This window comes from Trichomycterus rosablanca, chromosome 1, assembly GCF_030014385.1.
Source record: "Trichomycterus rosablanca isolate fTriRos1 chromosome 1, fTriRos1.hap1, whole genome shotgun sequence".
Classification (NCBI taxonomy): Eukaryota; Metazoa; Chordata; class Actinopteri; order Siluriformes; family Trichomycteridae; genus Trichomycterus; species Trichomycterus rosablanca.
Window position 1 is genome coordinate 14,808,016 of NC_085988.1, and position 25,263 is coordinate 14,833,278.

General features: G+C 39.8%; 1 non-coding gene across 1 annotated transcript; it reads right to left on the minus strand.

Annotated features, from left to right (window-relative positions):
- Positions 1–7,537: 7,537 nt before the first annotated feature.
- LOC134325826 (U1 spliceosomal RNA) lies at positions 7,538–7,697 on the minus strand. Its single transcript, XR_010014367.1, has one exon. It is a non-coding gene; the product is annotated as a U1 spliceosomal RNA (small nuclear RNA).
- Positions 7,698–25,263: the final 17,566 nt, after the last annotated feature.

Sequence of the window (25,263 nt, forward strand, 5' to 3'; positions counted from 1 at the left end):
TCCATCAGCTATGCAGCATTTAAGGTAATGAACTTTTCTCGTTATAACGACATCTTTTCTCGTTATAACAACATCTTTTCTCGTTATAACGACATCTTTTCTCGTTATAACAACATCTTTTCCCGTTATAACGACATACTTTCTCGTTATAACAACATCCTTTCTTGTTATAACGACATCTTTTCTCGTTATAACAACATACTTTCTCGTTATAATTACACACTTTCTCGTTATAACGACATACTTTCTCGTTATAACGACATCCTTTCTTGTTATAACCACATACTTTCTCGTTATAACAACATTATTTCTCGTTATAACGACATCTTTTCTTGTTATAACAACATCCTTTCTTGTTATAACAACATACTTTCTCGTTATAACGACATCTTTTCTTGTTATAACAACATACTTTCTTGTTATAACAACATCCTTTCTCGTTATAACGACATCTTTTCTCGTTATAACAACATACTTTCTTGTTATAACGACATCCTTTCTCGTTATAAAGACATACGTTCTCGTTATAATGACATACTTTCTCGTTATAATGACATCCTTTCTTGTTATAACAACATACTTTCTCGTTATAACGACATTATTTCTCATTATAACGACATCTTTTCTTGTTATAACGACAAACTTTCTCGTTATAACAACATACTTTCTTATTATAACGACATCTTTTCTCGTTATAACGACATCTTTTCTCATTATAACAACATCCTTTCTCGTTATAACGACATCTTTTCTCGTTATCACAACATCCTTTTCTTGTTATAACAACATCATTTCTCGTTATAACAACATCTTTTCTCGTTATAACAACATCCTTTCTCGTTATAACGACATCCTTTCTTGTTATAACCAAATACTTTCTCATTATAACAACATTATTTCTCGTTATAACGACATCTTTTCTTTTTATAACAACATCCTTTCTTGTTATAACAACATACTTTCTCGTTATAACGACATTATTTCTCATTATAACGACATGTTTTCTTGTTATAACGACATACTTTCTCGTTATAACGACATCCTTTCTTTTTATAACAACATCCTTTCTTGTTATAACAACATACTTTCTCGTTATAACGACATTATTTCTCATTATAACGACATGTTTTCTTGTTATAACGACATACTTTCTCGTTATAACGACATCCTTTCTTGTTATAACCACATACTTTCTCGTTATAACAACATTATTTGTCGTTATAACGACATCTTTTCTTGTTATAACTACATCCTTTCTCGTTATAACGACATTATTTCTCATTATAACGACATCTTTTCTTGTTATAACGACATACTTTCTCGTTATAACGACATTATTTCTTATTATAACGACATCTTTTCTCGTTATAACGACATCTTTTCTCATTTTAACAACATCCTTTCTCGTTATAACGACATCTTTTCTCGTTATCACAACATCCTTTTCTCGTTATAACAACATCATTTCTCGTTATAATGACATCTTTTCCTCGTTATAACAACATACTTTCTCATTATAAAGACATACTTTCTCAGTATAACGACATACTTTCTCGTTATAATGACATCCTTTCTTGTTATAACCACATACTTTCTCGTTATAACAACATTATTTCTCGTTATAATGACATATTTTCTTGTTATAACAACATCCTTTCTTGTTATAACAACATACTTTCTCGTTATAACGACATTATTTCTCATTATAACGACATCTTTTCTTGTTATAACGACATACTTTCTCGTTATAACAACATCTTTTCTCGTTATAACAACATCTTTTCTCGTTATAACAACATAATTTCTCGTTATAACGACATCCTTTCTTGTTATAAAGACATACTTTCTCGTTATAATGACATACTTTCTCGTTATAACGACATCCTTTCTTGTTATAACGACATTATTTCTCGTTATAACGACATATTTTCTTGTTATAACGAAATCATTTCTTGTTATAACAACATCCTTTTCTCGTTATAACGACATACTGACTATTTTTTTATCTGTGTGGCAGCAATAGGCTTCCGTATATAATAAATAAGTATATAATAAATAATAAACATTTATTTATTTGGGTGTCAGGTAAAATTTAAGTCTGTCAATATATGCCTCCTGAAGGGGGAGCTCTGCATCAATATTACAACAACTGCACACTTCAAATTGTCCGGTTACACACTATTACACACAATGTAGGAACCTGGAGTTCTAGAGGAAATCCATGCTGAAACAGGGGGTACCTATCAATATCACCCTGGAGCTGTTGGGTAGAAATCTATCTACTGTTGCTTTCCCATCATGGTCAATCACATTCCAATGTTAAGACATTTCTTATTTTTCACAGTGCACACAATACTCACCTCTCAGGCCCATCGGTCAAGTTATAGTAGGTAAGATTACAGTAGGGATCCTGACATCCACTATGGAAAAAACAACAACATATATTATAGCATTTAACCTTATGTATTTTTAGTAAACCATTTAGTTCTAATTGGAATCAGTGGGTTTAGCACCACAACAAATGCAAGGCAGCAATACACTGCCACTCATACGCTATTACATACACCTGAGGTATTGGGGTTAAGAGTAGTCAGTTTATCCTCCACACGATTTTGAAAGATAGACGCCAGAGTACCCAAAGAAAACCAGTATGGACACAGGGTCAAAATACACAACAGATATACGTACACCGATTAGCCATAACATTAAAACCACCTCCTTGTTTCTACACTCACTGTCTATTTTATCAGCTCCACTTACCATATAAAAGCACTACATATCTCTTTAACCTGCTTTCACCCTGTTCTTCAATGGTCAGGACCCCCACAGGACCACCACAGAGCAGGCATTATTTAGGTGGTGGATCATTCTCAGCACTGCAGTGACACTGACATGGTGGTGGTGTGTAAGTGTGTGTTGTGCTGGTATGAGTGGATCAGACAAAGGCAATGCTGATTGAGTTTTTAAATACCGTGTCCACTCTTTGCCCACTCTATTAGACACTACTACCTAGTTGGTTCACCTTGTAGATGTAAAGTCAGAGACGATCGCTCATCTATTGCTGCTGTTTGAGTTGGTCATCTTCTAGACCTTCATCAGTGGTCACAGGACGCTGCCCACGGGGTGCTGTTGGCTGGATGTTTTTGATTGGTGGACTATTCTCAGTCCAGCAGTGACAGTGAGGTGTTTAAAAACTCCAGCAGCGCTGCTGTGTCTGATCCACTCATACCAGCACAACACACACTAACACACCACCACCATGTCAGTGTCACTGCAGTGCTGAAAATGATCCACCACCTAAATAATACCTGCTCTGTGGTGGTCCTGTGGGGGTCCTGACCATTGAAGAACAGCAGAAAAGGGGGGGGTAACAAAGCATGCAGAGAAACAGATAGACTACAGTTAGTAATTGTAGAACTATAAAGTGCTTCTATATGGGAAGTGGAGCTGATCAAATGGACAGTGAGTGTAGAAACAAGGAGGTGGTTTTAATGTTAAAAGCAATAGCAGGGTAATCTAAGAATATATCGGCCAAAACGGTGACTGGTAAAGTGGGTGCTGCACATAAGCACTGGATTCTTGGAACTGGATAAAGTTAGAAATGGTAACAAACAAATGAATGTTGCAGCCGTACCCTGTTGTCTTCTTTTCGCTTCAGCTGTTTCTTAATCCCAGTAATTTACTGCTCAAAAGCTACAAAGCATTCTCTTAAGGAAGATCATCGTGGAGAATTCTGGACTGGCTACAGTTTTTAAGTTTATATCGAAGCATGTATTTACTCAAAGCTAACGACACATAGAACACACAAAATCAATGAAACAGGTCACATTATTAAAATCTGTCAAGAAACAGGTGTCCCTGTCAATGGTCACTTGAGCTTTACAGTACTCGAAAGACGCCTCTGCTGCAAAATCAACTCCTTAGGGTTTGGATGAAGTTTGTTGCTGATCATGAAGACTAACACAGAGCAGTCTCTTAGCCCATGATGATGTTATACAGAACAATAGGGCAGGTGTAGCCTAGTGGTTAAGGTACTGGACCAGTAATCGAAAGGTCGCTGGTTCAAGCCCCACCACTGCCAGGTTGCCACTGTTGGACCCTTAAGCAAGGTTCTTAACCCTCAATTGCTTAGAAAATATACTGTCACAGTACTGTACGTCGCTTTGGATAAAGGCGTCTGCTAAATGCCGAAAATGTAAATGTGTAAATTGCGGGAATCATTAAAATCCTATGAATGCCATTCCATACAAATGTAGATAAAACATGCCTATACACCATATGGACAAAAGTATTTGGACAGCCCTTCCGATTTTTTATTTGTATGTTTCAGCCACAACAACTACTAACAGGTGTTATAATCCTAATATAAAAGAAATGATATGCTTCAAACTTTGCAGCAACAGTTTAGAAAAGGCCAATTTAGTATTCCAGCATGATTGTGCCGCTGTGCACAAAGCAAGCTCCATATAGTCATGAAGAAAAGCTCAGCTTATACCTAGTTCACACGACACGTTTTTTGCCCTGATTGTCGCTCGCCGACTGGTTTGCTCAACGATCAAAACTCGGCTCTCAATCGCTATGCGTGAACTACTCAAGAACTCGATCCGAAGAAATAAATCTAGCATGTCAAATATCTGGATATGAGTCGCCCAACTGGCAATGAGTGCTATGTCGAACAGCCAGTGAAAACGCAAGATGCGGTGTGAGGGGAAACGCAGGGGAGGAGTTGTAAAAAGGTGGGACAGGGGCATAATATAGTTTATATCAGAATACATCAGCACACACAGGTTTTACAGTATTTCTGATCTTATCGTTCTCTACAAAACACCAATGCTGCATTGCAAAATAATGTTTATTAACCTCCAACTCACTATCCATGCTGGTCGCGTAGCCAAATCCACTCAGATTCATTCATTTTTTTCTCCTTGATTTTAAGCTGCACATTAGTGCACAAACTTTGATCGCTTGCTGCTTGTTGACGCGCATTTTTGGACGTGGTGTTATTAAACCTCTCGTCACTTCTTGTGTGTGTTTTTGTGACAAAACGTAGTTCGGGAGACCAGAGAAGCTCGCCTGCGATTCCAGTTGGTGATAGATGGTGTAGTGTGAAACCCCCTATCGCCGATCAGTCATGTAGTGTGAAAACCACACTGACTTGAAAGACTGCCGACTACAAGAGATCCAGTCGTGTAGTGTGAACTGTACAGCGACCTGACAACTTGGAAAGTCGTGTAGTGTGAACTTGGCATTTAAGAAACTCCAGCGATCTGCAACTTAGCACCACTGAACAGCTTGGGAATGAACTGGAACATCAACAGAGGCTTTATTTACTAACATCAGTGCCCAGCCATACACATTCTGTTTTGACTGAATGGGCACAAATTCCCACAGACAAACTTTATGTGAGAAGCTTTCTCAGAAGAGTGGCTGTTGCTCTAGCTCAAAAGATCACACAGAGGTCACTCTGTTTTAATACTATTTGTTTTTGAAAGGGGATGTCCAACAAGCTCATGGTCAATTGCCCAATTACTTTGTTTCATATAGTGTATATTCTGCAAAAATAGATATAATGAATACAAAAATCTTAAGCTTACCTTGTACTGTTCCATGTCTGATTGAGGTGGATCGGTACAGAAAGAACTAAAGTCATGAGAAGTGCACTGAAGGACCAGATACGAAGCATCATACTGACTCACTGAAAGGTTCTCACTTACTGAAATGATGGAGCCAAGTGCATTGCATTTATACACTTTAATGACTCCCACATGTATTAATTGTCTATTGTCTGCTGTTTTAGTTTGACCTTCAGGGGCATCTGTGATAAGGGTTTTCACAGTCATGAAAAGTGTTAGTTAGTGTTAGTTTTTGGATAAAACAAGGACACTTGATGTAGCACCAGAAACAAATTACGTAGATAAATAGACCTTACTGGAGGAAAATAAATCGAATCCATTGTCAGAGCTGTGGGAACAGGTTCAGTTGTATGACTTGGGTCTGTGTGAATGGCCTTGTTATTTGTTTCAGTCACACAGATGAACAGGTGTACTGTGTATTTGGATACTTAACAAATGGATGTGAAAGAGATTTTTTACTGTTCACCAGATATTTTTTCCACCGTTTTCTCACAGAGAGGAACATGAATTGTCCTGCGTTGTGACATCACATTACACTAAAATAAAAATAATATCTAATAATACTTTTAATTATAGATTAGTTGCATCAATGTTCAAGGGTCCCTTTATGCACACTATACTGTTTTTGCACACTGTTGTTCAATTATATTCTTAAAAGAAGAGCCCACAACATAATTAAGAACAGCACACCCCCCCAAAACTACCTCTTCACTCTTCTGCCATCAGGCAAACGCTACAGAAGTGTAAAGGTCAGAACATCAAGACCGACCAACAGCTTCTACCCACAGGCAGTCAGACTTGTGAACAAACACTGTATGTGACTTTCACATACACATCTCACTTCATGAACCTTAAACCTCCTCAATACTGCACAATTGCACCTTAAAATGACTGCTGATGTTCCTTTTTTGCCTTAGTTTATTTCTATTTTTATTCTTTGTATAGAAAAAAAGTTTTATATGAAGAAGATATACTTTATTTGTCATATATACTCAACTCAAACTCAAAAGAAGCTTTATTGGCATGACAAAATAGGACATTCGTACTGCCAAAGCTCAGTTACAGATAAATAATAAAAATAACAATAAGAACAAAAATATACAAAATAGTTACGGGTGCAAAAATATAGAATAGAATAAAACAATAATATAAACAGTGCAAATAATAACAATAAAAATTATGACATTTACAATAATGAGGTAGTCATAACAATTAGATTGTGTGTGTGTGTGTGTGTGTATGAGACATGGTCACCCACTGTCCCTCACCTGGTGGCTGGTGTGTCGGGGTCTGGGAGGGAGTTGAAGTTGGGGATGACAGTGGTAAATTTAGGGAAGAATTGGGAGCGGATGTGGTGGTACTCGGTAAACCGGGTGAGGAAGTGCAGCTCCGTCTCTACTGTACTGAGAGTGCAGTGCTGACACAACCTCTCCTCCCGGGGCAGCCAGGACCGGGTGTGTCGCCGTTTCTACGGCCAGGTCGTGTGTGCTCAGTCTGCACCTTGTCAGGGTGTTTCTTAATTTAGGGTGGGATACTGTGCTCAGATAATCTGCTGCACTGTAGTGTCTGTTTAGGGCCAAATAACACTGCATTTTACTCTGAACTTTAGTTTCAGTTTCCCAATAATTCAGATATTTAGTTCTGAGTTTTTGTGTGATTTGGTTCATTCTAAATTACATATACTTGTACAGTACAATGAAATTCTTTCTTCGCATATCCCAGCTTGTTTTGGAAGCTGGGATCAGAGCGCAGGGTCAGCCATCTTACGGCGTCCCTGGAGCAGACAGGGTTAAGGGCCTTGCTCAAGGACCCAACAGTGGCTGCATAGCAGAGCCTGGATTTGAACCGCCAATCTTCCGGTTGATAACGCAAAGCTCTACCCACTAGGCTACCACTGTCCCTATCAGGGGAGAGCGCAAACGCAGTCCCCCACTATCAGAAATTATGCAGTCGAGATTCCCACATTTGGGGAATTCACAGAGGTCAGCACAACTGGAGTGCAATGGCTGAGCCTCGCCCTGGGTGAACCACCTTCTTGATCATTGATCATTTTTAATTATATTTTTTTTATTCTGTAAGTTTAATTCTGTTTTATTTATAAGTATATATACTTATATTTGACGTGTGGAGGACAAGCAAAGTAAGAATTTCATTGCACTTCAGTGTAACTGCTGTTTCTTCTGTGCACATGACAATAAAACTCTTGAAACTACTTGTTGTTTTATCACTCACACAAGTGGAACAATGATCTTATAAAATGATAACATTCTGATAAAAATGATCTGTTATCTTTTTGTAGTTAAATTAAGAAAAAAAACATAAACACACATGAGTATTGGCTGAACTGTACTTTCATAAAAGCCATTTAATTTAATTTGTATTAAAACCAGTTAAACTGCATATTTTAAGTTTGTTTATTAGGATGTTTTACACTTTGTTTACATTCATGAAAGAAACAGTAGTTACTCATTACACAAGATTCATTCATCACAAGGTTATATCGAACACAGTTTTGTATCTCTGATTCACCTCACTTGCTTGTCTTTGGAGCACCCGGAGGAAACCCACAGACACAGGGAGAGCATGCAAACTCCACACAGAAAGGACCCAGGACCTTCTTGCTGTGAGGTGACAGTGCTAGACACCGTGTCGGTATATTTGTAGTAAAGCAGGGCGTAAGATTTGATAGTGTAAGCTGAAGACTGTAGCAGATATGATTTTTTTGAATCTGTCAAATTACAAATAATGACATGACTCCTGATTTTACTGCAATCAAATAAAAATATTTATTAAGAAGTGCTGTTCCTCCAAAAAAACCCCACTTGTGTCAGTAATGCAAAATGCTTTATCAAGTGGTTTTACTGTTAGATGGAAACATTCTGAAGAAGTCCTGATCATCAGCTTTAATTCATGTACTATTTTTAGGCATGTGTACTTTATACCATTAAAACAATGTCACTTTTTGTATTTATTACACCCTTGAGTATTAATGAAGTACCTACCTCCCTTTTTTTATATGCTGCTGCTGAGACCATTATCCATGCATCTGTAACATCTAGAATTGAATACTGCAATGCTGTACTTCATGACTCCCTGGTTTTGAACAGGCTACAGTATGTACAAAATTCAGCTGCAAGGATTCTAACCCATACTAGATCTTGGGAGCACATCACCCCAACTCTAAAACATTTACACTGGCTTCCAGTACAATATCGAATACAATATAAAGTGCTTGTGCTGGTTTTTAGATCTTTACACGGCCCCACACCTTCATATTTTGGAAGTCTGCTTACATCATATTCTCCAGCTCGGTCTCTTCGCTCTTCCACCTTGCATCTGTTAAAAGTTCCGACCTCCAAATTACATACATTTGGTGACAGGGCATTCAGTGTCACTGGCCCCTAAATGTGGAATAGTCTCCCTCTTGAGCTACGTGTCTGCTCATCTGCAGCCGTGTTCAAAACCCATCTCAAAACCCATCTTTTCCAGCTGGCTTTTGGGTAACCCAGAACTGTGCCACATGTTTAGTGTTTCCATATTTGTAAATGTGCTTTTTATTTATAATTTTTCTTAGATTTTCTTTATTTTTTATTGAACAGTGTCTTTAGGTGTCATGAAAAGCGCTTTTCAAATTTTTATTATTATTATTATTATGATTATATTACTGTACCTATCTTGGAAACCAGTGGTGCTAAACTGGATCAATATGGGTGGCATTACTACAAGAGAAGAAACAGACAAACCCCTAGGTTTGCTCACAGCCTTGCTCCACACAACACAGAAAGCAAAGTAAAACTGATTACTAAAATGATTACAGTCAGTTTTCAGGATCTTGTTCCACCACATTATGGTTGAGAGGAACAGCAAAGACGGACATGAGAAATTCTCACTTACTAAAATCATTAAGTGCATTACATTTACCCAGCTTAATTAATCACTACTATGTGTTGAAACACCGTGTTATCTGCTGTTTCTTTGTCTGATATTCTGGAGATTGATGAGGATGGTTCTGACAGTCGTGTGCAATGTTTGCTTTTGAATAAGACAAGGACACACACAACCAAACAACAAGAGAAAACATTGCTTATTAGAGCTCACAGAGAAATAATTTAGATCCTGTGTCTGAATGTGGGAACCTTTTCAAATCTGTGACTTGGGTCTGTATAAATGGCCTTCATCTCTCTGATCCATGTGATACAGAGAAGAATGTGGATGCAACTATTCGGTGGACTCAGTCAGATGGAGCTAATGCAATAAGAGTAATTTAGTGGGCAGTTGTAGCCTAGTGGTTACGGTGCTGTAATTAATTAGTAATTAAAATGTTGCTGGTTTAAGCCCAACCTCTTCTGCAATGTCCTTTACCCTCAATTGCTCAGACTGTATACTGTCACAGTACTGTAAGTCGCTTTGGATAAAACTGTTTTACCACAGATTTATCCTGGTCAGGGTCACAGTGAATCCGGCTTCCACAAATTCAGTGGACGCACTGCAGCATCAAACCCTGGACAGGATGCCAATATATCGCTGGGTCTCAGCCAGCCCCCTTTCTCAAACATAGCCAAACATGTTTGTATGCAGACGCCCAATTAACCAATAGCACTACAAAGGATTCGAGCCCTGGACTTTAGTGCTAGTGGGCTAGCATAATTTATCACCGTGCCACCCAAGAACCATAGCCATGATAAATGCTAGACATAACAGTATCATTTAATATAACAGTGGTAACATGCTCTAATTAATCTAAGGTTACATTTTGAATTTACCAAAAGCAGCAGAACACTTAATAGGATATATCCAGTTTATTTAATGGCATCTCCTCGTTTCATTTTCTTGATTTATAACTATTTTAAGAGGCAGAGGAAAAGAGTAGGGATAGGAAATAACTCAGTAATCAAGACTGAACATATTTTTGAAATCTCTAAAACTATTTTACTTACGTCATCAAACACTCACTCACTTTCTTAACCGCTTATCTAATAAGGGTCATCGGTGCTAGAGCCTATCCCAGCTTTTCAATGGGCGCAAGGCACACAGTAACACCCTGGACGGGGCCAGTCCATCGCAGGGTAGACACCCACACACACACACACACACACACATTCACCTATAGGGCAATTCAGTGTCTCCAATTAACCTGACTGCATGTTTTTGTACTGTGGGAGGAAATCGGGGAGAACATGCAAACTCCACACAGAAAGAACCCGGACTGCCCAGCCTGGGGATCGAACCCAGGACCTTCTTGCTGTGAGGCGACAGTGCTACCCATCGAGCCACTGTGCCACCCATTAAATAAACATGATATATAAAATAGTAACTAAACTAAAAACACTTAATCCCACTGTTTTAGAAAAATAAGACATCCTCAAAGATGGGCTGGATTGTGGAGAATATAGGAATTAAAGAGGCATCATTTAATTTGTGATGTCACATGGGTACCAGTCTATCGCACTAGCCCACCACCATTGAGATCCAGGTTTGAATCTCTATATTGCTATTGGCCCACTGTGTGTCTACACAGACATAATTGGCTATGTGTGGGGGGATGGCTGAGGCCCTGCAATGGATTAGCGCTCTGTCCAGGTTATTTCTGCCTTGGGCCCAGTGTTTCTTGGTCAAGTCAGACCCACCACATCCCTGACCAGGATAGAGCCAGAGATGTTCACAAGTCACAAAATACGAGTCAGAGTCTTCAGGCTAGAGTCCAAGTCAGGTCACAAGTCTTTAGGCTAGAGTCCGAGTCAAGTCAGGAGTCAATATAATATACACAAAATATATATTGAAAATGTAGTGTAGAAATAAACTAATAATATGTAAGTTCAGATAAAAAACAACAACAGATTAGCGATGAACAGATTAGTGTATTTTGCCGTTTTACTTAGTGCTTTTACTTTCCTAGTCATTGTGCAAATAAATGTAATTTTCATAACAAGAAGGTTCCAGTTAAAAGCTTAAACTGATAAGTTTTGTTTTCATTGCCAAACAAAAGCACGCAATAAATCACGACACAGCGGCCAAAATCCAAAACACAGCAACACAAAATCATAACCACTGCTTACCTTAGGTTATGTTCTTCCAGATGCTATTACATTTATAATCATGTGTCCCATTAGGAATATAATCCATTATTTTGTAAATGTGCTTATAATTAAAAACTTCCAAACTTCTCCCGGTTGTGAAGTAAAACATGAACTCGTTAGAAAGCCAATCAAGTGTTTCATTGACATCATCTGTGTGACGCAAACTGAATAAATGCAAATAAAAGCATTTCTTACTAAAAATTAAAATCAGAAGGTCTGATTGGTTCAGAAAGCGATTCTTCCAACCATTAGCGCCAATTCTGTAGGAGCGTTCCATTCACCACAGTTGTTCCTGTGAAGTGCACTACGTAAAGTATTCCACCATTTTAAGTGAGATTCCAATCCAAAGGTAATGAAAATGTTCAAATGAAGTGAACTTCAAACTGTGTAGGTAGTAGGGAGCGACTTTTGTTGTTCACAAGTCATTTTTTTGTGAGTCATGAGTCGAGTCTAAAGTTGCTGTGTGCGACTTACGTGAGACTACGACCCCATCTCTGGATAGAGCAGTTGATGAAAATAAAATTACAGTAAAAAATGTTGTGTAGGTTGGAAGGAATTTGCTTTGGAACTATTTTACTAGACAAATTTAGATTTGGATTATAGCATTTAGTTGGTTACCAAACCAACATAAGATTATAATGTTACATAAAGGTGAGGTTAAAAGTCTATGTTTATGTACAAGTGTATGTACAGTAGATTTAGAAAGTATTCAAACACCTTGACTTTTGCTCACTTTACTGTATTGTACTGTAGATTGAGATGAGGTTACACAGCTCCTCTCATCCAGCAATCCCACTACATGCACACTTGACCCTATACCATCCACCATCCTCAAAGACATCTCACAGGACCTAATCCCCTCCATCACACCCATCATCAACAACTCCCTGACATCAGGTGTTGTCCCTACCGCTTTTAAGAAAGCTCAGGTCATTCCCCTTCTTAAGAAACCTACACTAGACACTACAGACATTAACAACTACAGACCTGTCTCACTCCTCTCTTTTCTATCCAAAATTCTTGAACGTGCTGTCTATAACCAACTATCTGCCTTTCTCACTCAGAATTACCTCCACGATCCGTACCAGTCTGGCTTCAAGGCAGCACATTCTACAGAAACAGCTCTTGTAGCGGTTACTGAGAAGCTTCATGCAGCCAAAGCAGCCAAACTGTCATCGGTCCTCATTCTTCTTGACCTCTCTGCGGCCTTCGACACAGTGAATCACAGCATTCTCTTGTCCACACTCTCAAACCTTGGAGTAACAGGTTCAGCATGGCAATGGATGGCCTCCTACCTGGAAGGGCGCTCCTACCAAGTGTCATGGAGGGGATCCATATCTCCCCCATGCACTCTCTCAACCGGTGTTCCTCAGGGCTCTGTACTTGGCCCACTTCTTTTCTCTATCTACACCCGCTCTCTGGGCAAGGTCATAGCCTCCCATGGCTTCTCCTACCACTCCTATGCAGATGACACTCAGCTCGTTCTGTCATTTCCTCCTTCAGACACGCAAGTCTCAGCTCGCATCTCAGCATGTCTGCAAGATATCTCACAATGGATGTCGGCTCATCATCTAAATCTTAATCCCAGCAAGACAGAGATGTTGCTCATTCCTGGAGATCAGTCTCCAACCCAGGACCTAGTAATTTCTCTGGATGACTCCCAGATCAGACCATCTGATAAGGTAAGAAGTCTTGGTGTTGTCCTTGATAACCAGCTGACATTCTCTCCTTATATAGCCAACATGACAAGATCGTGCCGGTTCCTCCTGTACAACATCAGGAAGATTCGTCCATTTCTCTCCAGGGAAGCTACCCAGATTCTGGTGCAATCACTTGTAATCTAACGGTTGGACTACTGCAACTCCCTTCTGGCTGGAGCGCCCATGTCCACTATTAAACCCTTACAGCTCATTCAAAATGCAGCTGCACGTCTGGTTTTTAACCAGGCCAAACACTGCCACATCACCCCACTGCTACGTTCTCTTCACTGGCTTCCTGTAGCTGCACGCATTCAGTTTAAAACACTGACGCTCGCCTACAAAGCCAAAAATGGACCAGCCCCAAGCTACCTTCGGGGTCTAATCAAACCCCGCTCTGTACCACGCAACCTCCGAGCCTCTAGTCTCGCTCGACTTGATCCTCCACCCAGGACTCGAGGAAGACAAGCATCAAGGCTGTTCTCTGTTCTAGCGCCGAAGTGGTGGAATGAACTTCCTCTGTCTGTCCGAACATCTGAGTCTCTTGCTGTCTTTAAAAAACGATTAAAAACCCACCTTTTTACTAATCACTAAGGCTGACTTGTACTTATTTACTAACATTTTGTTCCATTCTTTTCCATTTCCAAAAAAAAAAGAAAAAAAAAAAAAAAGGCAGTTTGGTTCTAACAGGTTTTAGCAGATTTATGTTCTTCGACTGTTGTTTACCTAAACTTGAGAAATGAAATGTTCACTATAGAAGCACTTCTGTAAGTCGCTCTGGATAAGAGCGTCTGCTAAATGCTGAAAATGTAAATGTAAATGTACTGTAAGTTTAATGAAGATTACAGCAGGAGTTCTATGCAGAAGCAATAAAAAGGGCTTATGGAGGGATCCAGCTGTGTTAAACACATAAAGACTTTTATAAAGGCTGTCGGAAGACTTGATGACACTTGGAAGCATATGCTTCATCTCATCAATCTGCTGATTTTTCACGCTGCTTATCTTTTCTTACAACACACGACACATTGTCAACCCCAATGCATCTGTTGCACACTTTCAAGGAATTATCGAAGATTACATCAGATTAAAAACATTTAAAAATAAATGTGCCATTTAAAAAGCAGCCAGTTTAAAGGAATGCAATATGGGTACCACTTCAGATTCACTTTAAAAACCCTTTACTGAAAGGGTGCCCCTACCCAAACACACCAAAACAGAATCTAATGCCAAAATGTGTCTATTACAGTATTATAGCTTATAATGTGGCAGGTAAAAAATATGTGGCAGGTAAAGATCAAGTCAAAAGTCAAAGTCTGCTTTTATTGTCAATACTGGTAACCTACAGTTAAAGTGATGAGTGTGTAAACAGTTCCTGGGGATGTTACAGTTCGGTAATTGAAAGGTTAAAGTGATGAGTGTGTAAACAGATCCTGGGGATGTTACAGTTCGGTAATTGAGAGGTTACAGTGATAAGTGCATAAACAGTAAACAGATCCTGGGGATGTTACAGTTCGGTAATTGAGAGGTTACAGTGATGAGTGCATGAACAGTAAACAGATCCTGGGGATGTTACAGTTCGGTAATTAAGAGGTTACAGTGATGAGTGCATAAACAGTAAACAGATCCTGGGGATGTTACAGTTCGGTAATTGAGAGGTTAAAGTGATGAGTGCATAAACAGTAAACAGATCCTGGGGATGTTGCAGTTTGGTAATTGAGAGGTTAAAGTGATGAGTGCATAAACAGTAAACAGATCCTGGGGATGTTACAGTTCGGTAATTGAGAGGTTAAAGTGATGAGTGCATGAACAGTAAACAGATCCTGGGGATGTTACAGTTCGGTAATTGAGAGGTTAAAGTGATGAGTGCATGAACAGTAAACAGATCCTGGGGATGTTACAGTTCGGTAATTGAGAGATTACAGTGATGAGTGCATAAACAGTAAACAGATCCTGGGGATGTTACAGTTCGGTAATTGATAGGTTAAAGTGATGAGTGCATGAACAGTAAACAGATCCTGGGGGATGTTACAGTTCGGTAATTGAGAGGTTAAAGTGATGAGTGCATAAACAGTTCCTGAGGATGTTAAAGTTCGGTATTGACAGGTTAAGGTGATGAGTGCATAAACAGTAAACAGTTCCTGGGGATGTTAAAGTTCGGTATTGACAGGTTAAGGTGATGAGTGCGTAAACAGTTCCTGGGGATGTTACAGTTCGGTAATTGAGAGGTTAAAGTGATGAGTGTGTAAACAGATCCTGGGGATGTTGTAGTTCGGAAATTGAGAGGTTTAGGTGATGAGTGCGTAAACAGTTCCTGGGGATGTTACAGTTCGTTAATTGAGAGGTTACAGTGATGAGTGCATAAACAGTAAACAGATCCTGGGGATGTTAAAGTTTGGTAATTAAGAGGTTACAGTGATGAGTTCATGAACAGTAAACAGATCCTGGGGATGTTACAGGGCTACCCACTAGGCTGCCTGTGGTAGCCTAGTGGGTAGGGCTTTGGGCTATCAACCGGAAGATTGGCGGTTCAAATCCAGGCTCTGCTATGTAGCCACTGTTGGGTCCTTGAGCAAGGCCCTTAACCCTGTCTGCTCCAGGGGCGCCGTAAGTTGGCTGACCCTGCGCTCTGACCCCAGCTTCCAACACCAGCTGGGATATGCGAAGAAAGAATTTCATTGTACTGTACATCTGTATATGTATATATGACAAATAAAGGATATCTTTCTTTCTTTCTTACAGTTCGGTAATTGAGAGGTTAAAGTGATTGCATAAACAGTAAACAGTTCCTGGGGATGTTACAGTTCGGTAAGTGAGAGGTTACAGTGATGAGTGCATGAACAGTAAACAGATCCTGGGGATGTTACAGTTCGGTAATTGAGAGGTTAAAGTGATGAGTGCATAAACAGTAAACAGATCCTGGGGATGTTACAGTTCGGTAATTGAGAGGTTAAAGTGATGAGTGCATAAACAGTAAACAGATCCTGAAGATGTTACAGTTCGGTAATTGAGAGGTTACAGTGATGAGTGCATGAACAGTAAACAGATCCTGGGGATGTTACAGTTCGGTAATTGAGAGGTTACAGTGATAAGTGCGTAAACAGTTCCTGGGGATGTTAAAGTTCGGTATTGAAATGTTAAGGTGATGAGTGCGTAAACAGTTCCTGGGGATGTTACAGTTTGGTAATTGAGAGGTTAAAGTGATGAGTGCATAAACAGTAAACAGTTCCTGGGGATGTTACAGTTCGGTAATTGAGAGGTTAAGGTGATGAGTGCGTAAACAGTAAACAGATCCTGGGGATGTTACAGTTCGGTAATTGAGAGGTTAAAGTGATGAGTGCATAAACAGGAAACAGATCCTGGGGATGTTACAGTTCAGTAATTGAGAGGTTACAGTGATGAGTGCGTGAACAGGAAACAGATCCTGGGGATGTTACAGTTCGGTAATTGAAAGGTTAAGGTGATGAGTGCGTAAACAGTAAACAGATCCTGGGGATGTTACAGTTCGGTAATTGAGAGGTTACAGTGATGAGTGCGTAAACAGGAAACAGATCCTGGGGATGTTACAGTTCGGTAATTGAGAGGTTAAAGTGATGAGTGCGTAAACAGTTCCTGGGGATGTTACAGTTCGGTAATTGAGAGGTTAAAGTGATGAGTGCATAAACAGTAAACAGTTCCTGGGGATGTTACAGTTCGGTAATTGAGAGGTTAAAGTGATGAGTGTGTAAACAGATCCTGGGGATGTTACAGTTCGGTAATTAAGAGGTTTAGGTGATGAGTGCATAAACAGTAAACAGTTCCTGGGGATGTTACAGTTCGGTAATTGAGAGGTTAAAGTGATGAGTGCATAAACAGTAAACAGATCCTGGGGATGTTACAGTTCGGTAATTGAGAGGTTACAGTGATGAGTGCGTAAACAGGAAACATCCTTGGGATGTTACAGTTCGGTAATTGAGAAGTTAAGGTGATGAGTGCATAAACAGTAAACAGATCCTGGGGATGTTACAGTTCGGTAACTGAGAGGTTAAAGTGATGAGTGCATGAACAGTAAACAGATCCTGGGGATGTTACAGTTCGGTAATTGAGAGGTTAAAGTGATGAGTGCATAAACAGTAAACAGATCCTGGGGATGTTACAGTTCGGTAATTGAGAGGTTACAGTGATGAGTGCGTAAACAGGAAACAGATCCTTGGGATGTTACAGTTCGGTAATTAAGTTAAGGTGATGAGTGCATAAACAGTAAACAGATCCTGGGGATGTTACAGTTCGGTAATTGAGAGGTTTAGGTGATGAGTGCATAAACAGTAAACAGTTCCTGGGGATGTTACAGTTCGGTAATTGAGATGTTAAAGTGATGAGTGCATAAACAGTAAACAGTTCCTGGGGATGTTACAGTTCGGTAATTGAGAGGTTAAAGTGATGAGTGCGTAAACAGTTCCTGGGGATGTTACAGTTCGGTAATTGAGAGGTTAAAGTGATGAGTGTGTAAACAGATCCTGGGGATGTTACAGTTCGGTAATTGAGAGGTTTAGGTGATGAGTGCATAATCAGTAAACAGTTCCTGGGGATGTTATAGTTCGGTAATTGAGAGGTTAAAGTGATGAGTGCATAAACAGTAAACAGATCCTGGGGATGTTACAGTTGTAATTGAGAGGTTACAGTGATGAGTGCGTAAACAGTAAACAGATTCTGGGGATGTTACAGTTCGGTAATTGAGAGGTTAAGGTGATGAGTGCATAAACAGTAAACAGATCCTGGGGATGTTACAGTTCGGTAATTGAGAGGTTTAGGTGATGAGTGCATAAACAGTAAACAGTTCCTGGGGATGTTACAGTTTGGTAATTGAGAGGTTAAAGTGATGAGTGTGTAAACAGATCCTGGGGATGTTAAAGTTTGGTAATTGAGAGGTTACAGTGATGAGTGCATAAACAGTAAACAGTTCCTGGGGATGTTACAGTTCGGTAATTGAGAGGTTAAAGTGATGAGTGCATAAACAGTAAACAGATCCTGGGGATGTTAAAGTTCGGTAATTGAGAGGTTACAGTGATGAGTGCGTAAACAGGAAACAGATCCTGGGGATGTTACAGTTCGGTAATTGAGAGGTTACAGTGATGAGTGCGTAAACAGGAAACAGATCCTGGGGATGTTACAGTTCGGTAATTGAGAGGTTAAAGTGATGAGTGCGTAAACAGTTCCTGGGGATTTTACAGTTCGGTAATTGAGAGGTTAAAGTGATGAGTGTGTAAACAGATCCTGGGGATGTTACAGTTCGGTAATTAAGAGGTTACAGTGATGAGTGCATAAACAGTAAACAGATCCTGGGGATGTTAAAGTTCGGTAATTGAGAGGTTACAGTGATGAGTGCGTAAACAGTAAACAGATCCTGGGGATGTTAAGTTCGGTATTGATGGGGGGTTAGGATCATGAAATGTGTGTGCAGGATCCAAAGTTAGTGAATGCAGGGGGCAGAAGGTGGAGGAGGGCAAAACAGGAAGAGAGTTGAGCATCCTGACAGCCTGGTGGATGGTGCTGTCCCTCAGTCGGCTGGTCTTGGCCCGGAGACTCCGCAGTCTCCTCCCTGATGGCAGCAGACTGAAGAAGCTGTGTAGTGGGTGGGTGGGATCACCTGCCATGCAGAGGGCTTTTCGAGTAAGGCAGGTGTTGTGTATCTCTTGGATATAACTTAGAGTAGTCAGTGTACAACTTGTATAGCAGTGTAGATTTACTGTCTTCTGAAAATAACTCAACACACAGCCATTAATGTCTAAATGGCTGGCAACATAAGTGAGTACACCCCACAGTGAACATGTCCAAATTGTGCCCAAAGTGTCAATATTTTGTGTGACCACCATTATTATCCAGCACTGCCTTAACCCTCCTGGGCATGGAATTCACCAGAGCTGCACAGGTTGCTACTGGAATCCTCTTCCACTCCTCCATGATGACATCACGGAGCTGGTGGATGTTAGACACCTTGAACTCCTCCACCTTCCACTTGAGGATGCGCCACAGGTGCTCAATTGGGTTTAGTCCATCACCTTTACCTTCAGCTTCCTCAGCAAGGCAGTTGTCATCTTGGAGGTTGTGTTTGGGGTCGTTATCCTGTTGGAAAACTGCCATGAGGCCCAGTTTTCGAAGGGAGGGGATCATGCTCTGTTTCAGAATGTCACAGTACATGTTGGAATTCATGTTTCCCTCAATGAACTGCAGCTCCCCAGTGCCAGCAACACTCATGCAGCCCAAGACCATGATGCTACCACCACCATGCTTGACTGTAGGCAAGATACAGTTGTCTTGGTACTTCTCACCAGGGCGCCGCCACACATGCTGGACACCATCTGAGCCAAACAAGTGTATCTTGGTCTCGTCAGACCACAGGGCATTCCAGTAATCCATGTTCTTGGACTGCTTGTCTTCAGCAAACTGTTTGCGGGCTTTCTTGTGCGTCAGCTTCCTTCTGGGATGACGACCATGCAGACCGAGTTGATGCAGTGTGCGACGTATGGTCTGAGCACTGACAGGCTGACCTCCCACGTCTTCAACCTCTGCAGCAATGCTGGCAGCACTCATGTGTCTATTTTTTAAAGCCAACCTCTGGATATGATGCCGAACACGTGGACTCAACTTCTTTGGTCGACCCTGGCGAAGCCTGTTCCGAGTGGAACCTGTCCTGGAAAACCGCTGTATGACCTTGGCCACCATGCTGTAGCTCAGTTTCAGGGTGTTAGCAATCTTCTTATAGCCCAGGCCATCTTTGTGGAGAGCAACAATTCTATTTCTCACATCCTCAGAGAGTTCTTTGCCATGAGGTGCCATGTTGAATATCCAGTGGCCAGTATGAGAGAATTGTACCCAAAACACCAAATTTAACAGCCCTGCTCCCCATTTACACCTGGGACCTTGACACATGACACCAGGGAGGGACAACGACACATTTGGGCACAATTTGGACATGTTCACTGTGGGGTGTACTCACTTATGTTGCCAGCTATTTAGACATTAATGGCTGTGTGTTGAGTTATTTTCAGAAGACAGTAAATCTACACTGCTATACAAGCTGTACACTGACTACTCTAAATTATATCCAAGTTTCATGTCTATAGTGTTGTCCCATGAAAAGATATATTAAAATATTTGCAGAAATGTGAGGGGTGTGTAATGGTTCTGTGGCGTTTGTGGGACTTACCACTCTTCCCTGACGTCACAGGCCTTACAGAGCAGTACAGAGCTAGGCCTTTAATACTAGGCCAGCTCGTTAGGGTGGACGACCTGCAGCTGCGGCTCCCTTATTTAAGGGTACGCCGCCTGGCTGCAGGTGTCGCACCTTTTGTCTTGTTTGTTCCTTTTGTTTTGGGCACTGCGGTGTCCGTGGGGACTGCTGACGGCTCCCCCACGCTTCTTTTGTAGTTTTAGAGGTACCCCCGGTGGCATTAGGCCATCAGGGTGTGTAAACTGCAAGGTTGAGGTAATTAGCTTTTCTTTTACCTTTTTAGAAGTAGCGTGGTGCGATGTCGTGCAGTCCTCGTACTGTTTTTATTTTGCCCGTTAGCATTTAGCATTAGCGGGTGAAGCCAGCCCCGCGACACGGCGCTGGTCCTCTCCCCGCTAATGTGTACCTAGCTACTCTAGCTGTGGTATTCGGCAGCCGGTGGGTGGCGTCTCGGTAAGACACTCGGTTGGTCTGCCAGCACCCCCGGTTCGAATCCGCACTAGGAGCTTGGATAACTGTTTTGTTAACCGGTTTTCTTTACTCAGTTCTCATAACAGGGTGGCTCTAGCTGCGGCTGATGACGGAGCCCTCTGTTTCCCCCGAACTTCGCCAGTGGCGATTTCGGGGTTTTCGGTAGCTTAAAAATAATTATTCTGGGATTCTGCAACCGCTGGGTGGTGACACCGCTAAGTGCGTGGCTGTACTGCCAGCTTCCCCGGTTCGAATCCGCACCCTTTTTGTGTGCTTTAACAGATTGGCTCTAGCTGCGGCTGATGAAGGAGTCGTCTGTTACCCCGAACTGCGCCAGAGGCGATTTCGGGGCTTTGTAGCTGAAAACATTTAGTCTGGGATTCTGCAACCGCTGGGTGGCGACAGCGCCAAGCGCGTGGCCGTACTGCCAGCTCACCCGGTTCGAATCTGCACTCCTTCCGTATGCTTTAACAGATTGGCTCTAGCTGCGGCTGATAACGGAGCCGTCTGTTACCTCGAACTGCGCCTGAGGCGATTTCGAGGCTTTGTAGCGTAGAATAATTGTAGCACCTTAAGTGCATTTACTCATCTGCTGTCCCCCGCTGCAGCAGCGCGCTGGTTACGCGCCCGGCTCTCACCCGAGCGGCCGGGGTTCGCGCCCAGCGTTTTTTTAGTTTTCTTCTTTTCTTTTTTGTTGCTGTCTGCATTCCCCAGCTAAAGTCCATCGGGGTTCCTTATGTTTGTTTTTGAGTTCTGTCTTGTGTGTGATGTTCTGTGTTTTTTCTGTTAATAAATAAACTTTTATTTACTTTAACTCCGCGCTTGAGTCCTTTCTCTCCCACGTGACAGGGTGTACTCACTTTTGTGATACACTGTATATATATTTATACTGTATGTATGTATATATACGTATATACCAATCAGCCATAACATTAAAACCACCTTCTGGTTTCTACACTCACTGTCCGTTTTATCAGCTCCTCTTACTATATAGAAGTACTTTATAGTTCTACAATTACTGACTGTAGTCCATTTATTTCTCTACATACTTTATTTTACCCTGCTTTCACCCTGCATGAAAGGGGGCTAAAAAAGTATGTAGAGAAACAGGTGGTTATAATGTTATGGCTCATCAGTGTATGTTAGTTTATTATTATTATTATTTAGATTATTATTAATAACAATATTATCATTAAAAGTGAACGGTGCAACTTTGTTATTCAGTAAGTTTGTATCAAACAAGTAGCTTCGTATTACTCAGTACCCTTGAAATAGCTCTCAGTTTTTAAAAGGTTGGTGACCCCTGCTATAGTGAGACCTAACATTATAATACCATAGTTACAACATAATATAGAACAGAAAATAAATAAATCTCCAGTGTTAAACCTGATGTCATCTACCAGATCAGACCTACCTTTACTTTTAACAGGATGATTAATAATTCAGATGAACTTGTCATACTTGGAACAAACCTTAATTGATACAGGAGATAATTAATCAATCATTCATTCCCTCATCTGCTTTATCCTTGCTATAGTTCAACATAACACCACGCAATCACTGTAAGCACTGTAGAAATCCATATCATATTTATATAAAAATCATATTTTTAAAACAATTTAGAGTGCTTAGTTAATAAAGAAAATAAATGTGTCGTAATTACTGGCAGCTGTTAACCCTTTCATGCCTGAGCGGAACATTCCATTTTCGGACACTATGTAACATAGTCTTAGAAAAACCCTTATTGTGTAAATACTGTACATAGCATATACTATATATACACACCATTATAACCAGAAGAATCAGTTCTTTAAAATGATATAAAACTCAGTATGGTTATTTAAGTGTAATATAACCAAATCTATACAAAAATCCTCCAAAATCAACCTAAAAAACCTCAAAATTTTTATTTCAAACATAAATACTTACATTTTTAACACATTTCTGTGCAATATAGAGAAAAATATGGAGTATATGAAATGTTTGCATTTTTGTGAGCCATTTGTCAAGAAAATAATTTTGAATCTATCATCTTCTATTCAAACGTTATGATCAATTTAGGAAAAGGTGTCATTTAGCAATTTAGAATGTTCGTGTAGCTCCTTTTTTACCTCACTTTTTACCAATGTCAGCATACACTATAAACCAATGAAAGTGTACTTTTATGAAAAAAAACCTACATATACACACACCATTATAACCAGGAGAACCAGTTCTTTAAAATTATATGAAACACAATGTTTTTCAAGTGTAATATAATAAATGTTTACAAAAAACCTTCAAAATCAACCTAAAAAAATCTCTCATTTTTTATTTAATTCATAAATACTTACATTTTTAACACATTTCTGTGCAATATAGAGAAAAATATAGAATATATGAAATGTTTGCAATTTTGTGAGCCATTTGTCAAGAAAATAATTTTGAATCCATCATCTTCTATTCAAAAGTTATAATCTATTTAGCAGAAGGTGTCATTTAGCAATTTAGAATGTTCGTGTAGCTCCGTTTTTACCTCACTTTTTACTAATGTCAGCATACATTATAAACCAATGAAAGTGTACTTTTATGGAAAATAAAGACTACATATACACACCATTATAACCAGGAGAATCAGTTCTTTAAAATTATATGAAACACAATGTTTTTCAAGTGTAATATAATAAATGTTTACAAAAAACCTTTAAAATCAACCTAAAAAAATCTCTCGTTTTTTATTTAATTCATAAATACTTACATTTTTAACACATTTCTGTGCAATATAGAGAACAATATAGAATATATAAAATTTTTGCAATTTTGTGAGCCATTTGTCAAGAAAATAATTTTGAATCTATCATCTTCTATTCAAAAGTTATAATCAATTTAGCAGAAGGTGTCATTTAGCAATTTAGAATGTTCGTGTAGCTCCGTTTTTACCTCACTTTTTACCAATGTCAGCATACACTATAAACCAATGAAAGTTTACTTTTTTCTTAATTATTACTAAATTGTCAACATCCATATTTTTGAAATAAGACAGCAGATAAAATGTATTTGACAAAATAAGCACTCTATCAACAGTGTATAGTTCAAAAACATTAAAGATTTTTATTAGAATTATATACACTTCTCATTCTATAAATAATTTCAAAACAACAATACAATATAGTTCAGCACTATTGAAGAACAATGAACAATGCATCACTCCATAAAACAAACTCTCAAATAATCCAATTCAACAATACAAGAAAAAGCAATTATTTGTTCAGGATAATCATTGAACAATTCAGTAAACAGTTTTGAGGCAACAGGATATCAAATCTCATCCAAGCCATTTTGCCAAAAATTCACTACAAAATATTTAACAGACAATGCACAATGGATAATTACCTCAAGTTACCTCCTTCCACCTGTGAAGAGAAAGAGAAACAAAGAACATATACACAAACACAGGGGTTGAGGAAGGATGAGACAGTAGAAGACAGAAGCCCTGTGTAGGTCTAACTGCGAAACTCATCTCCTTCGCTAGAATGCCAAGACTGAAAACAGTTTCGATTGCCAACTAAACAAAATCTTCTACGTTGGCACTCAGGAGCCATGCATGCAATCTTTGTTTTATTTTCTTTTTTGAATTTTTTGTAGCAAAGCCAGCAATTTCTTGATACTTGCTCCATCTGAGGAATGTGGGTGACGTAAAACGATGAGGAAGTGGTTGGAGCTACTAAAGGCTGAGATGGCAAAATTGAATCGACGGCAATGTCTGCAAGCTGGCGCGACAGATTTTCCCTAAAGTTTATCTGGCTGTAGCCTGCTGAACTAAACCCATAACGTGATGCTGGATTGGAATGATGCCAGTCCTGAAACAAAATGAAACTATTAATGACGGCTATGTCCACAAAATGGAAGAAAAGTGTTTTTCACCACTTTTGAGTTTTCTGAAGCAGACTGTATGTGTTTAACATTTGATCAGATCTGTCGACACCTCCCATGTGTTTATTGTAGTCCTTTACTACAGCTGGTTGACGGACTACTTTTCTGTCCCACGTGGCACCATTCTTTACCATCCTAGAAACCTCTGATGAATCATTAGCATTGTGGAAATTAGAGAGGCATGTAACTGCTCGCGTGTCCTTCCACTGAACAACTAAGACATTTCCATCAATTCTACACCACCTCATATCACCACGGTTAGCTTG